The 15,075-nt window shown below is 29.2% G+C and overlaps 1 protein-coding gene across 1 annotated transcript in view; it reads left to right on the forward strand.

Annotated features, from left to right (window-relative positions):
* Positions 1-427: 427 nt before the first annotated feature.
* Positions 428-15,075, forward strand: part of LOC148301125 (protein limb expression 1 homolog) — a 146,490-nt gene continuing 131,842 nt past the window's right edge. The window contains exon 1 of the mRNA XM_088273760.1: positions 428-724. The gene's annotated coding sequence lies outside the window, so the exon portion shown is untranslated. The remainder of the gene's footprint in view (positions 725-15,075) is intronic.

The following is a 15,075-nucleotide window of genomic DNA, read 5'->3' on the forward strand; positions in this document are numbered from 1 at the left end:
ATATATATATATATATATATATATATATATATATATATATATATATATATATATATATATATATATATATATATATATATATATATATATATATATATATATATATATATATATATATATATATATATATATATATATATATATATATATATATATATATATATATATATATATATATATATATATATATATATATATATATATATATATATATATATATATATATATATATATATATATATATATATATATATATATATATATATATATATATATATATATATATATATATATATATATATATATATATATATATATATATATATATATATATATATATATATATATATATATTCGATTTTCCTCTTAGCATCGGGCAGCAACCGCCAGAGGGCGGGTGGCTGTGCGGGCAGCCCGCAACGTCAGTGCGCCGCAGGCTCGCCGTGCGGACGGACGTTATCACCGTGTGTCGCGCGCATCACCCTGCAGTACTATCTCCGATTCCCGACTCCCGACACAATAAGAGGAGCACAGCCCGCTCGACGGTTCGCGCTAGATCGCATGTGACAGTCGAGGAGGCCGAGTTTCGTCCGACGAGTTGTTTGTTTATTTTCACAATTTGTGCATTACGGTGGTAAAAGCTTGTATAATATAGAGGAAAGTTTTTAATCCAGTGCATCGATCGCTTCGTTCAAAGCTCTGTGAGGAGTTTACTGACTTAGAGGTGAGTTAAAAAATATATTTACTTCATATCTCGTGTCATATTCAACATAAAAATTATAACATTAAATCAAATTTAAGTTAAGAAAAAAAATTGTTCCACTGCAATTAAATTCTATGTATGTAACATTTAGTTTAACAATAATCATTAAAGAAAGAATTATAGAAAAATATCCAAAATTCAAAGAAAAATATTAATTCATTCATTCCAAACAATATCTCGAGTTATATCAAACAAAATAAGAGCATTAATTAAAATTTGTATCAAGAATTTTTTTTTTACCATAGTACAATGAAATTTTAGGTACCTATGTAACACTAAATTAAACAAATTGATAAAGAAATAATAAATGAATAACGTTCAATATTCATACAATAATATTAATTCATTCATTTTACACAGTATTACGTATCATATTCAACGAAATTAAAACATTTAATCAAATTGATTTCAAGAAAAAAAAACATTTATCATAGTACGATTAAATTTTGTTTAACAAATCGATAAGAAAAAATTATTGAAAAATATTCAATATTTTGATAAAAATATTCATTTATTCGTTTTATAAATTAATTAAATAATTAAATTCTTGGGATCACGAATCTCAGTTATCTGTTCAATCGTTTAACTAATCTTAATAAATATTTTAATGAGCCTTGTTTTTTTAAATCAACAGTTAAAATTTCTAGATTACCTACTCGGATATTTTATCATTTCCTATTTTTTGCCACCATACTCGTATATAAAAAAAAACTCTATGAAATAACTGTTTTGATATTCAAACAAAAATTATGTATTAAAATTGCAAATATTGAATCAACGACGAATTGTAGTACAAAGTTTGCAATGCTCTTGTACTTGTTTTGTAATATATTATACTTAAACATTTTTTAAACTATTTTTCACTTATAATCATTTTTAATGAGTAATACTTATTTATCGATAGTGAGTACTGTGAAAAGTATAGGACTACTTATAACGTTTCATTCATTACTTTCGAGATTGTTTTTTGTACTCGTAATTATTATTAATTTTTTAGATAGCATTTTAATTTAAACTATATTTTTATGCACATACATTAAATATCAATTGAATGATTAGTTTTTAGGTTACTTTAATGATAATATAATTAGTTACATTTAAACTGTAATTTTTTAAACTATATATTTATTCTAATAACTAGTTATTTTAATGAAATATATTTTTTCTGGCATAATATATAACTTTATCTTAATTAAATCAGTTGTTATTATTACTATAAAAATTATAAGAAAAAAATAGAATATTAAATACCACTAAAATGGATTTTTACTCCAGGGACCATATTTTTCAAAAATAAATATAAATAAGAATACAAATAATTCTCCTAAACAAAATAAAAGTTTGATATTGGAGTAAAATATAGACACGAAAAATGAACAATGAGAAAACTTCAGAAATAATAATTGATTTAAACAAAAAAATATGTATCCTTATTTTGATACTGTGCAACGAAAAGCTATTGAATAAAATAATGTACTCAATATCATTAATATTTAAAGCATTTACTTTGTGGTTAGTCCTTTTTGCTTTTATATTTTTTACAAAAATGTTAGTAATATTAGTATATATAACCACTCACAAAGATTTTTATGTCTACCGGTTTCGAGACATACCCATCTCTTCGTCAGGACAATCACTACCACAGCATACAAACAATACTACCCTTACTACCATAGCACTATTTATACACTTAAAACTACACAAAATATTTAACAAGTGCACCTGAGTCGACCAAAATCGAAAAATCGAGTATTCATATACTAATGTTTAACATTTTTGTAAAAAAATATAAAAGTAAAATAATATAGTTTTTGATAGTGTTATATGACCTATGAAATAATACGTCAAACTTAAAATAAAACTATTTAGTTGTTATTTTATTATATTAAATACTTAAAACATTTCACTAACGGAACATAAAGCTTTAAAAGCACTGCCTATTGCATTAGTTTAAAGCATTACTATTGACAAAGGTTCTCTTCAACCTTTCGTGGCCATTCAACTGTTAATTATGTAAATAAGATTCCATAGTATTTTTTACTCCAAAACTTGGAACTAAAAACGTTGAAGGTTACCAATTGATAACATTCCCGTATTCGAATTATATGAATACATCGATTTTTTTTAAATATAAATTGTTAAAAGGAAATAAGTAATAATTATGCCATATTCTTTTAAATATTCTTTTCATCTCACCAATAGATGTATCTGGTGAAGTTCTAGTGATTCAAAAACAAAGTTCCAAAATTGGTTCATATATTATATAGAACTTCCAAGAATTTTAGTTGTGTGGTTGTCGATGATGGGTAGAATTTGTGAATGTTACAGTGTGTAAAGTGATCATTTAAACCAGTCTATGACGGTCGTCAGCCCCGTAAATGCCCAGACTTCCATATTCTTCTTCATCTTTGATGAGATGTCATAAAATAATAAATATGCATATGGAGTCATGTGAGTGTGAATCATGGATAGCATATAGAATATTACTAAGTGTATAAAGTGGTCATTTAAACCTGCCAATGACAGGTCGTAAGCCCGTAAAAAACCATACTTCCGATTTCATACCTCACTTGTATGTTAAGGCCTAATTTACGATAAATTGCAACTTAATTTTCTTTAAACCCAATTCAGATTTGACGTAATAGAATTTTTGATTTAAATAACATTTATTTATTAAAAAATAAGTTTTTCTTCAAAATAAATATGTGGCTTTCAAAAAAAAAGAATTATTGAATGGTAGAGGGCTGAAAAATTTATAAAAATATTTTTGTGAAAATATATTATGTATATTATAAAATAATCTAATTCCAACATGTATTTAAAAAACATATTGTACGTTGAGTCACGTCTGAGGCCCCGCGCGACTTATCACTTAATGAATTGGATGTTTGTGAGTTTCCCCTTCACATGTTAATAAATTAAAAAATGAATATATACACAAAACACACGAGCATTATACAGCATCAATCTAGTTTACGGTTCGCGCTTTGATATCATATATAAGATAAGAAATAAAATTTAAAATATAACAAAATAGAATAACATCTCCAACAAACTCCTTTATTTTTCAATTAAAAAAAAATAAGAGAAAAAAAACAACTGCGCATTAATCAGCGTTATCTGGTGTCTTAAATTGCGGGGGATAGATTGAAAATCTGTCATCTCCATTTTCAAATTGAGTTATTGATAAGAGACCCGAGTGAATAATTTAATCACTGTTTAGATCCTACGCAAAATTTTATATTGAGACTATAATTTATGTAAATATGTACGAGTTTTACATTACAATATAATTATGTTTTAGAATCACATAATTAAATATCAAAATGTATGATCTAATATAATATGATTAGGGCTATATTTTTATTTTCCATTGGTTAAAATATATTTGCATATCCATACACTAATATTATTTATTAACTTTATAATAATATGTTGAGATTGTAAATGAATATTAATCGATATTAATACTTCATTTAAACGAGCGCTGTGGCGTAGTTAGGCAGACGCTCGACTGCGAAACTGACGTCGTGAGTTCGATTCTTGTGAACAGCAAAAAAAGTTTAAGAAAGATATTTTTTTAAAATTGATTCGGTAAGCATTTTGTGGTAATATCTACGTAATATATGGTATTTACCATAGGGATTTATAAAACAGTTAAATTTTCAATTGGTCTGCTTGTTTTTAAACATTAGCCTTCCATATTAGGAGGCGAATGTTAATGGGAAAAGAAGCAGAGGAAGACCGAGAAAAACATAGCACGATCAGGTATGCCAAATACTTGAAAGTGGTCAGGTTCGGAGTCGTAACAATCGGCGGGTATGTATGAGGAGATGCATGAACGCGGAAGAGGCGAAGAATGTTTGCAAGGACAGAGTGGTGTGGCGCTCTATTCTCTCTGCCTACTACTGCGGGGAAGCAGCGTGATGGTTAGTTAGTTAGTTAGTTAGTTAACCTTCCATATTCCTGCTATCCTACTTGCAGACAAGCTTTAAAAGTAAAGGATTTTCATTTGTGAAACATTTGTGAAACATTTGAGAAACATTTGTGAAACATTTGTGAAACATTTGTGAAATGTGAAACATCTATCGTTTCTCTTTATATGAAAGAAGGCGGAAGTCTGAGCATCCCAGGGCTTACGACCTGGCATTTGGCTGGCTAAAGCGATCACTTTACACACTTGTGTAACGTTCACTATTCTACCCATTATTGAACATCCATATTGCATTAATTATTAAAAACCTGTATATATGAAATAGTCCAAGAACCTTTCACATGTCGGTACGATTTTTGATACGTTTAGAAATGTGTCTGAATTTAGCGTCATCAGTTGACAGATTGGTGAATTATTTATTTTTCTTATTCTATTTGAACACAGGTGAGATTCATTCCGAATTTGTTCACATACATATATATTATTTAGGAGATAATATTACCAGCAAAATTATAATTTTCTCTCACATAATTTCTATATTATACTTGAATTCCGAATCTTGATAATTATCTCAAAATATGTGTTTTCAAATCTGACTTTTAAACGATAAAGTTTGCCTCCGGTATTTAAATCAAGAAAATTAAATTTAAATATTCATAGTTCCGCGAACCGAATCATCTTTTTGTGATATACATTTCTAATTTGATCACTTTTACTTCTTCTTATACCTCCGAATCGTCTAAATACCATAAAATTTTACTTTTGGCAACATTAACGCCGGCGTTCTGAAAATTAATGTAAATAAAATTTAATTTCGAACTGCGAATATTTACAAGATAATGCCCTCAAATAATAATTTCATCGGCCATTAAAGACACAGTTAAGCTTTAAAAAGAGATCTTAAAAGATATGAAAAGTAAATTAATTTAGTTTGTAATTACCGTGATTTGGTTTATTGATTCAACTTTACATTTTAAGATCAATTATGATGGGAAAACTTTTTTTAATTTCGAAAATAAAACTTTATTATTAACTAATTAATGCTGATTTAATCAGCATTAAAATCATTATGTTTAAACGTAGTGTCTACCAAATAACGTGTACAAATATAAAAATATTAAATAAATAAAACGCGAGATGCAAAAAAACATGCATTAGATCGTCTCAAGAACTGCAGAATTTTTTATTATTTATTTAACAAGGGTTTTTTAGCGATCAGATTTTTTTAAAGTGCTTAAAAGATCTTTTAAAACTATGTCAATTTGTTCCTCATGAAATATATTTTAAATAATACCGTAATAAACTATATATATATTTATATATATATATATATATATATATATATATATATATATATATATATATATATATATATATATATATAACTAGGTACCTACCTATACATTTTATTAAGTACTTACAGTATCTACTCAATGAATTAGGGCCACGCAGAATTTCGCGCAATTTCTCAATTCAAACAGGAATAACTCAGAGAAAACCTTGAATAAAACAACATTGAATTTTATTTACACATGAACACTTTATTACGCTTAAATTACGCATATTTTTTCATATAAATATAGTTAGTATTTAGTATTTCCACCTTTGGCAGAAATAACTGCCTCAATTGTTTTTGGCATACTTAAAATGCACTGTTTTATCATGTTCTTTATTTCTTCGTCTTCTGACCAAATTTTTTGAATATTTTTTTTTAGACAGTCTACTGTCGGATTTGGAAATGAGTATACCTTATTTTTTAACATGATCCATACGTTTTCTATAGGATTAAGGTCCGGAGAATTTCCAGGCCAGGGGAGCAAAGGCAGATTTTTGTTAGACAAAAATTTTATTATTGATTTAGCCCGGTGGCAAGGTGCCCCATCCTGCATGAAGGTGTATGGACCTTCTGTTGGGTCGAGTGTGGTAGAAGGGCAATAAAATTCGTTCGAGGACCTGCTTATAGGAATTTTGGTTCATTGTTCCTTCCACGAAAAACAACGGCCCAGGTAAATTGTTAATAATACATGACCATATCATTGTTGCAGGGGGGTGTTTGATAACTTTTATCACACAGGCCTCATTGTAACGTTCCATTGGTGTTCTCCTGATGAATCGACGGCTCTCTGTCACGGCTTCTAACCGGCACTCATCACTAAAGATGACCTGAAAAATAATGAAAATTTAAGTTTAATTCAAACATATAAGTTTATTTACTAAAATGATATGTTGAAAATTCAGTTTAAATAAATACCTTTTTCCAATCATCTACCGAGTAATTTCGATGTAGCCTGGCCCATTTTAATCGATCCGCTTTCATTCGTGGTGTCAATTTTGGTACTTTTACAGGGCGCCTGCATTTCAGATTTACTTCGTAAAAACGTCGCCTCAGTGTTGATACCGATATATTTATACCCTCTTCTTCCAATTTTATTTTTAATGTTTTTGCTGATGCACTACGGTTTTCTAAGGTACTTTGAACGATTTTTCGATCAGTCCTCGGTGTTGTTTTTCTAATCCTACGACAGTTCTTTCGCCGATTGCTGGTGGCGGGTGACTGATTTTTTATTGATTTTGAAATTCTGTCCACTGTTTGACGAGAAACGTTTTCTTTTTTTGAAATTTCTCTATTAGATAGTATTCCTAATTTCAGTAGCACTATAACACTAGACTTTTTTTCCTCAGAAATATCTTTACTTTTTCCCATTTCGTCCTTTTCAAAAAAAACACTTGTGTTTACAAAAAAAAATTATATTTTATGAACTAAAATTAAAAATTAAGTTTTTTTCACAAGACACGATAACTATATAACCTCTTTGAACAAAACAACAACCAAAACTCAAGAAACTTCACTAATAAATGAGATAGGACTATTTTTTGAACTTTCAACTATCTGTCTACCTGTGCTAATTAGGGACCTTTCTCAGAAAAAGGGTTTGAAATTTTGTAAAGGGTTAAATAATCCAGGTATATTTTACATATTATTGAAAGTAATATACATGATATTAGATATCAATAGAAAACTTAAAGTATTTATGTAAAATAAATATAATAATCCAAAGATTTCAGAGTATTCAAAAAAATAATGGGTGGCCCTAATTCATTGAGTAGATACTGTACAAATAGTACCTACATAAAACAGTTCTACCACCAGATGTCGCATGCGTCGCACAGAATTAAACAAAAGAGATCCGATAGAAAAAATATAATATTATTAACCGTCAGAATCAGATAGATATAAAAATTATTGTAAAGATTAATTGAGAATAAACTTTTCTTGTCGTTTCTTTAATTACAAAGCAATACATTGTTTATTTTATTATTATACACCCACTTTACATATTATTTACACCCAATTTACAAATAAAATATTACCACGTTATATATATATATATATATATATATATATATATATATATATATATATATATATATATATATATATATATATATATATATATATATATATATATATATATATATATATATATATATATATATATATATATATATATATATATATATATATATATATATATATATATAAATATATATATATATATTTATATATATATATATATATATATATATATATATATATATATATATATATATATATATATATATATATATATATATATATATATATATATATATATATATATATATATATATATATATATATATTTGTGTGTGTGTAAATAATCGTATTTTTATTATCATCATACACATAATAACGAATTACAGATGATGGTGATTTGCCCTCACTGAGTTTTCTCATTACTTTAACTTTTTTCTCTCTTTCAAAGATTTTTAAAAAATGCAGACCATAACAATTTCACTTTAGTCTACTAGTCTAGTCTTTAGTATTGACCTGAGGATGGAATGACAATGAATCGGTGGTCATGAAGTAGTGTTATTTTAAGTGGTATTACACAAAGTGAATGATAAAAGGGACCCAGTATTACTTAAGAAAATAAATAAATTATAACAAAACATGTATTACAATGTTTAATTGCGGTGTGTGCTTAATATATACACATTTTCCCACGATGTCAGTACCAGTTCTTAATTCATTATTCGCGTTCTTCCATCAAAATTTCTCCATATTATTACAATTTCCACATTCATGCCATGTGAAATTTAAAAATTACGATTCATCCAACAATACTAATTGCATATTTTTATATGATGTTAGATGAAAAAGTGCCCTTTGTCATAGACGTTTCACATACACATACTTGATTGCTATTAAAATTCAGAGCACTTTGCTTATATTTATTTTAAATTCATTGTTAAAAAACAGTATTTTAAATGTATTATAAATTAAGTGACTTTTTATCATTATACCACCTTCTTTTTTAATAATTCCTATTTTTTTTATATGATAAAAATCATGTACCACCTAGCACTGAACTAAAATAGCTTTTAATTGATATATCAACAAATATGAAGAAGAATATTTTTTGTTGGTATTTACAGGGCTTTAGACCTGTCATATACTGGTTAAGAGGTCATTTTATACAGCGTGACATTCACCATTCTACCCATGATTGATAACCAAACTTCAATAATTTTTCGAACGCAAATATCAAATAATTCACACGTCGTTCTATGTGTGATTTCTTAGCAGCATCTATGGTTCCAAATGGAGATAGGTACCTAGATTTCTCTTAAAACTCCAAAACTATTTGGAATATATATGTACATATGCGTGTATATTAATCGTATAACTGACAGGTTCTTCCATATCCGAGTTCTCGGCAGAGTCTATGGTTGAGTTGAGAAAGCTTTTTATTTAAGGTTGTGGTCCCGTGGTTAGTGTCGCGGACTCTTGAGTCAGAGTTTCTCGGTTCGAACCCACATTACCACAATTTGATACCTTTTCTAATGCTGAGCTGCCTAGGCTCACAGAAATAGTAATAAATTGAAATATTTGTGTTAACAATAAAAACACAAATATTTCTCTGTATATAAAAAAATATTAAAAAAAATAACTTCACACACTAGGAGACGTCTGACAACATAATTTTCAACATAAAAAGAAGGCCAGTTATTTTATTCACAACATTTTGAGTGTGTCCAAATCCTTGTTATGAGATTCTAAGATTTTCTACTTAGGAGTCGACGCGAAGCAGTGCCCTATTCACCATTTGTTAGGGATAACCGTTAGAAGAAGTAAATTATCTGTCCACTTACTTTAAACGGATAAATAAGATTCATGTTTTTATCAGTACCAATAGTCTATCTTAAATTAGTTGGAATATATTACTTCTTAGCAATAAGCCCGCCTAAGTAAATAGTTTATTCCGTACAAAAAATTCAGTGAATTAATTTATTAATTATATTTAATAGAAGGTAAACGAATAAGTATTACACCTATGACGGAAGTTGATATTTGTACTAAGTACTGGGTACGTCGAGCCTGTGAATGTACGAAATGGAGGCTAACTATCGGAAACAGTTGGAATAGTTCGTCGAATATAGCTGTATCAAATAAATTGGCGAAGATAAAACTAACAGTGCTCAGCTGAAATCTGCGTAAAGGCCAACCCGTATGTACAGTGCCTAGCAACTATCAAAACTTGGACCAATTTTATAGCTACACAATTCACACTAATAATGAACGTGTCGCTCAATATCATATACAAATATATACAACGTCATATATCAAAGAACTTGATTTTTCAGGAGATTGTTTTTAAAGTTTAAAAATAAAATAAAATTAACTTATTGAACTTTTTACTGTGCAACAGATCTTTTTAGGTAAAACCTAATTTTTTTTTCCAATTGAAAAATATTTAGTAAATTTAAAAAAAAATTAATCATTACCTATTCTTCAAAATGCAAAAACAACACTTTCTGCCCTGTAGCGGGTAAATATTAAGTTTTAAATATGCCACTTTTGCTGAGATATAGTACATTTTCTAGATACAATATACATGCCAGTGAAAATTCAACTGGCAGTATATAACGGACTCCTGGTACTAATGTATGTATCCAACACTTATATATGGAAATGAAGATGGCAAAAGGAGGATTAAAGTAGACAGAATGTAGTCGAAATACGATCTGTCAGACGAATGAGCAGCAAAAGAATGTTTGATAGATGTTCGAATGATAAAATTAGGAAATAATGCAAGGCTCAGATTTGCATTAACGATAAAATTAAGAAAGGTGTGTTGAAATGGTTTGGACACGTGGGATTGAGAAAAGAACAGCCATACAAAATGAGCCGAATGTAGTTTGAAATAGAAGCAGAGGAAGACCAAAGAAATGACATGAACCGAGGAATTGACTGACTTGGCATAATCAAATGTGTATTTCAAATACTTGAATGTGGTCAGGTCAGGAGTTGTAATAATCGGTGTGTAAGACGAAGATTGTTTGCAAAGGCACAGTGGTGTGGCGTTCTATTCTCTCTGCCCGCCTCTACGGAGAAGCAGCTTGATGGTTAGTTAGTTAGTCAACATTCACAGAAATGCAAGACTATGAAGCGTTCATTAGCGTCACCCAAGCCGGTAATGAAGACAAATGTATGGTCAATATTATCATTTTCGCGGCATTTAAATACTCAGAAGACTATAAATTTGAGGCTTCAAGCACGCTGGTTTATGATTTCCGGTAAGTCGTGGCGAAAATAAATGAATTTTTGAATAATAAATATCAAAAATACGAGTGTGAGCTTTATTCATGACCTATCTCGCATCATCTTGATAAACACCACGGGAGCAAATGATAAATCCGAAATGGGCCTTCTTATCTGATGTGTCCCCATAAGTAATACACACGGTTTATTTCGGGTGGTACCATATTCCTCAATGCTAAGATCATATCACGAACTTGACACATGCGAGTTGGTACTGTTAGCAAAATCCTTACGGGAAAACTGGAAATTATCATTTTTAATATCATTCAATATTTTTAATTTTTTAATGAGACAATTTTAGTTCATCATTCGCTCGACGTTAGAAGAAACAAAAATCAACTAAATGATCCATAAACCTTGTACATTATAAGCAAGGTAAATGATACAACATTTTGAGTGTGTCCAAATACTTGTTCACAAAATCTGGATTATCTCCAATTACAGGAGTTATATTTATTATTTTTTGACATCTCATCAAAGATGAAGAAAAATATTGAAGTCTGGCCATTCACGAGCTGACGACCGTCATATGCTGGTTTAAGTGATCATTTTACACACGTGTACATTCACCAATTCTACCCATTATTGACAACACCACCTTCTTACAGACATAAGAAAATTGAAGACTTCAAAATGCTACAAAATAAATTAAATGAATTTTATATATCACTCACTCTTTTTCAATCTCACTTAATCTTTCAATAACGTCATTTATCAAAAAACTTGATTTTTAAGGAGATCGTTTTTAAGGTTTGAAAATATAATACGATGTATTTAAAATAAATATCAAGCCACTTATTGAACTTTCTACTGTGCAACAGATCTTTTTAGGTAAAACCTGAAACCTTTTCTCCATTCGAAAAATATTAAGTATATTTTAAAAAATAATTCAACAATACATTTTCTTCAAAATTCAAAAAACAACACTTTCTGCCCTGTAGCGGGTAAATATTAAGTTAAAAATATGCCGCTTTTGCTGGGATATAATATTGTAGTACATTTTCTGGGCATTCCAAAAACATGCATAACTGAAAATTCTTGAAAGGGGTGAACGATATGTTAATTTAAGAAAGAAAAAATAATAATTATAATTTCAATAAAAATAAACTGTTTTACCAACAAACATAACTAACAAGTGTAAGTCCCTCTCTAAGCATAAGGGCTCAGTCTCTTTATTGGAGAGAACTGCGTTTTTAAATTTAAGATTGTAAGTAGAAATGTTTAGAAAATAAAATATTTTTTTTTTAAATGTAACCGTATTAAATAAAAAATATTAAATTAAAAAAAACTAGTAGAAGATTTTTTTTAAATACCTCCTAAGTGGACAAACCAAGATTTGTGTACAAAGATTCGGACATACTCAAACGAGTGTCCGTTTAATTTACTTTCAATTAACAGCGACATGTCTGCTCCTCGCAGGATGAATCAGCGATGACGTATGTCTCTATGTTCTCCCATGAGGTGGTTGACCTTTGACATTTGCAAACGAACAGTGCTGAACAGGGTGATGGATCGCTTTAGTGGACAATTAGATTTATCATTGCGAAATATGATCGAGCAAAACAAATGGCAGGAATGCGGCTATATACCACGGAACACATGTTGGGAACGTTGCGATGTACATGACGTCGAGCTTTTCTATACATCGCAATGTTTATTCAATTAATTATAAAATAATGCATGGTGCATTGTAGTAAGAAGGGTGGAGTTATCATTTTTCAATATCTGCATTTATGAGTAGTCTGGTCAGGAGTCGTAATAATCGGCATGCAATTAATTTTAGAATAATGCGTAGTGAATTGTAGTTACCTGAGTGGAATTATCATTATTCAATTTCTGCATTCATGAATGATCAGGTTAGGAGTCGTAAAAATCGTTATACAATTCATTTTAGAATAATGCGTAGTGCATTGTAGTTACCTGGGTGGAATTATCATTATTCAATTTCTGCATTCATGAGTGGTTAGGTCAGAAGTCATAATAATCCTCATACAATTCATTTTAAAATAATGCGTATTGAATTGTTGTTACCTGGGTGGAATTATCATTATTCAATTTCTGCATTCATGAGTGGCCAGGTCAGTAGTAGCAATAATCGGTATTAAATTAATTTTAGAATAATGCGTAGTGCATTGTAGTAACCTGGGTAGAATAATCATTATTCAATTTCTGCATTCATGAGTGTCCAGGTCAGTAATAGCAATAATCGGTATTAAATTCATTTTAGAATAATGCGTGGTGCATTACCTGGGTGGAATTATCATTATTCAATTTCTGCATTCTTGAATGATCAGGTCAGTAGTAGCAATAATCGGTATTAAATTCATTTTAGAATAATGCGTGGTGCATTACCTGGGTGGAATTATCATTATTCAATTTCTGCATTCTTGAATGATCAGGTCAGTAGTAGCAATAATCGGTATTAAATTCATTTTAGAATAATGCGTGGTGCATTACCTGGGTGGAATTATCATTATTCAATTTCTGCTTTCTTGAATGATCAGGTCAGGAGTCGTAATAATCGGTATTCAATTCATATTATGTAGTATTCTATTCGCATTATTATGCGTAGTGCATTGTAGTTACCTGGGTGGAATTTTCATTATTCAATTTCTGCATTCTTGAATGATCAGGTCAGTAGTAGCAATAATCGGTATTAAATTAATTTTAGAATAATGCGTAGTGCATTGTAGTTACCTGGGTGGAATTATCATTATTCAATTTCTGCATTCTTGAATGATCAGGTCAGTAGTAGCAATAATCGGTATTAAATTAATTTTAGAATAATGCGTAGTGCATTGTAGTTACCTGGGTGGAATTATCATTATTCAATTTCTGCATTCTTGAATGATCAGGTCAGTAGTAGCAATAATCGGTATTAAATTAATTTTAGAATAATGCGTAGTGCATTGTAGTTACCTGGGTGGAATTATCATTATTCAATTTCTGCATTCTTGAATGATCAGGTCAGTAGTAGCAATAATCGGTATTAAATTAATTTTAGAATAATGCGTAGTGCATTGTAGTTACCTGGGTGGAATTATCATTATTCAATTTCTGCATTCTTGAATGATCAGGTCAGTAGTAGCAATAATCGGTATTAAATTAATTTTAGAATAATGCGTAGTGCATTGTAGTTACCTGGGTGGAATTATCATTATTCAATTTCTGCATTCTTGAATGATCAGGTCAGTAGTAGCAATAATCGGTATTAAATTAATTTTAGAATAATGCGTAGTGCATTGTAGTTACCTGGGTGGAATTATCATTATTCAATTTCTGCATTCTTGAATGATCAGGTCAGTAGTAGCAATAATCGGTATTAAATTAATTTTAGAATAATGCGTAGTGCATTGTAGTTACCTGGGTGGAATTATCATTATTCAATTTCTGCATTCTTGAATGATCAGGTCAGGAGTCGTAATAATCGGTATTCAATTCATATTATGTAGTATTCTATTCGCATTATTATGCGTAGTGCATTGTAGTTACCTGGGTGGATTATCATTATTTAATTTCTGAATTTGCAAGTGATCAAGTCTCTCCTAAATTAAAGCTCTCTAAATCCAATCATAGACGCCTGTTGTGAACTCAACCATGGAACGTTATAAGATTGATCATACATGTATGACTTCCAAAATTTGAGTAGTTTGGCTGTGTTAATCATGGGTATAAAGGTAAATGTTACACATGTATAAAGTGATAATATAACCAGCCTATAACAAGTTTTAA

The sequence above is a fragment of the Brachycentrus maculatus genome, unplaced genomic scaffold (assembly GCF_059751285.1).
Source record: "Brachycentrus maculatus isolate JH-2025_06_01 unplaced genomic scaffold, ASM5975128v1 h1tg000602l, whole genome shotgun sequence".
Classification (NCBI taxonomy): domain Eukaryota; kingdom Metazoa; phylum Arthropoda; class Insecta; order Trichoptera; family Brachycentridae; genus Brachycentrus; species Brachycentrus maculatus.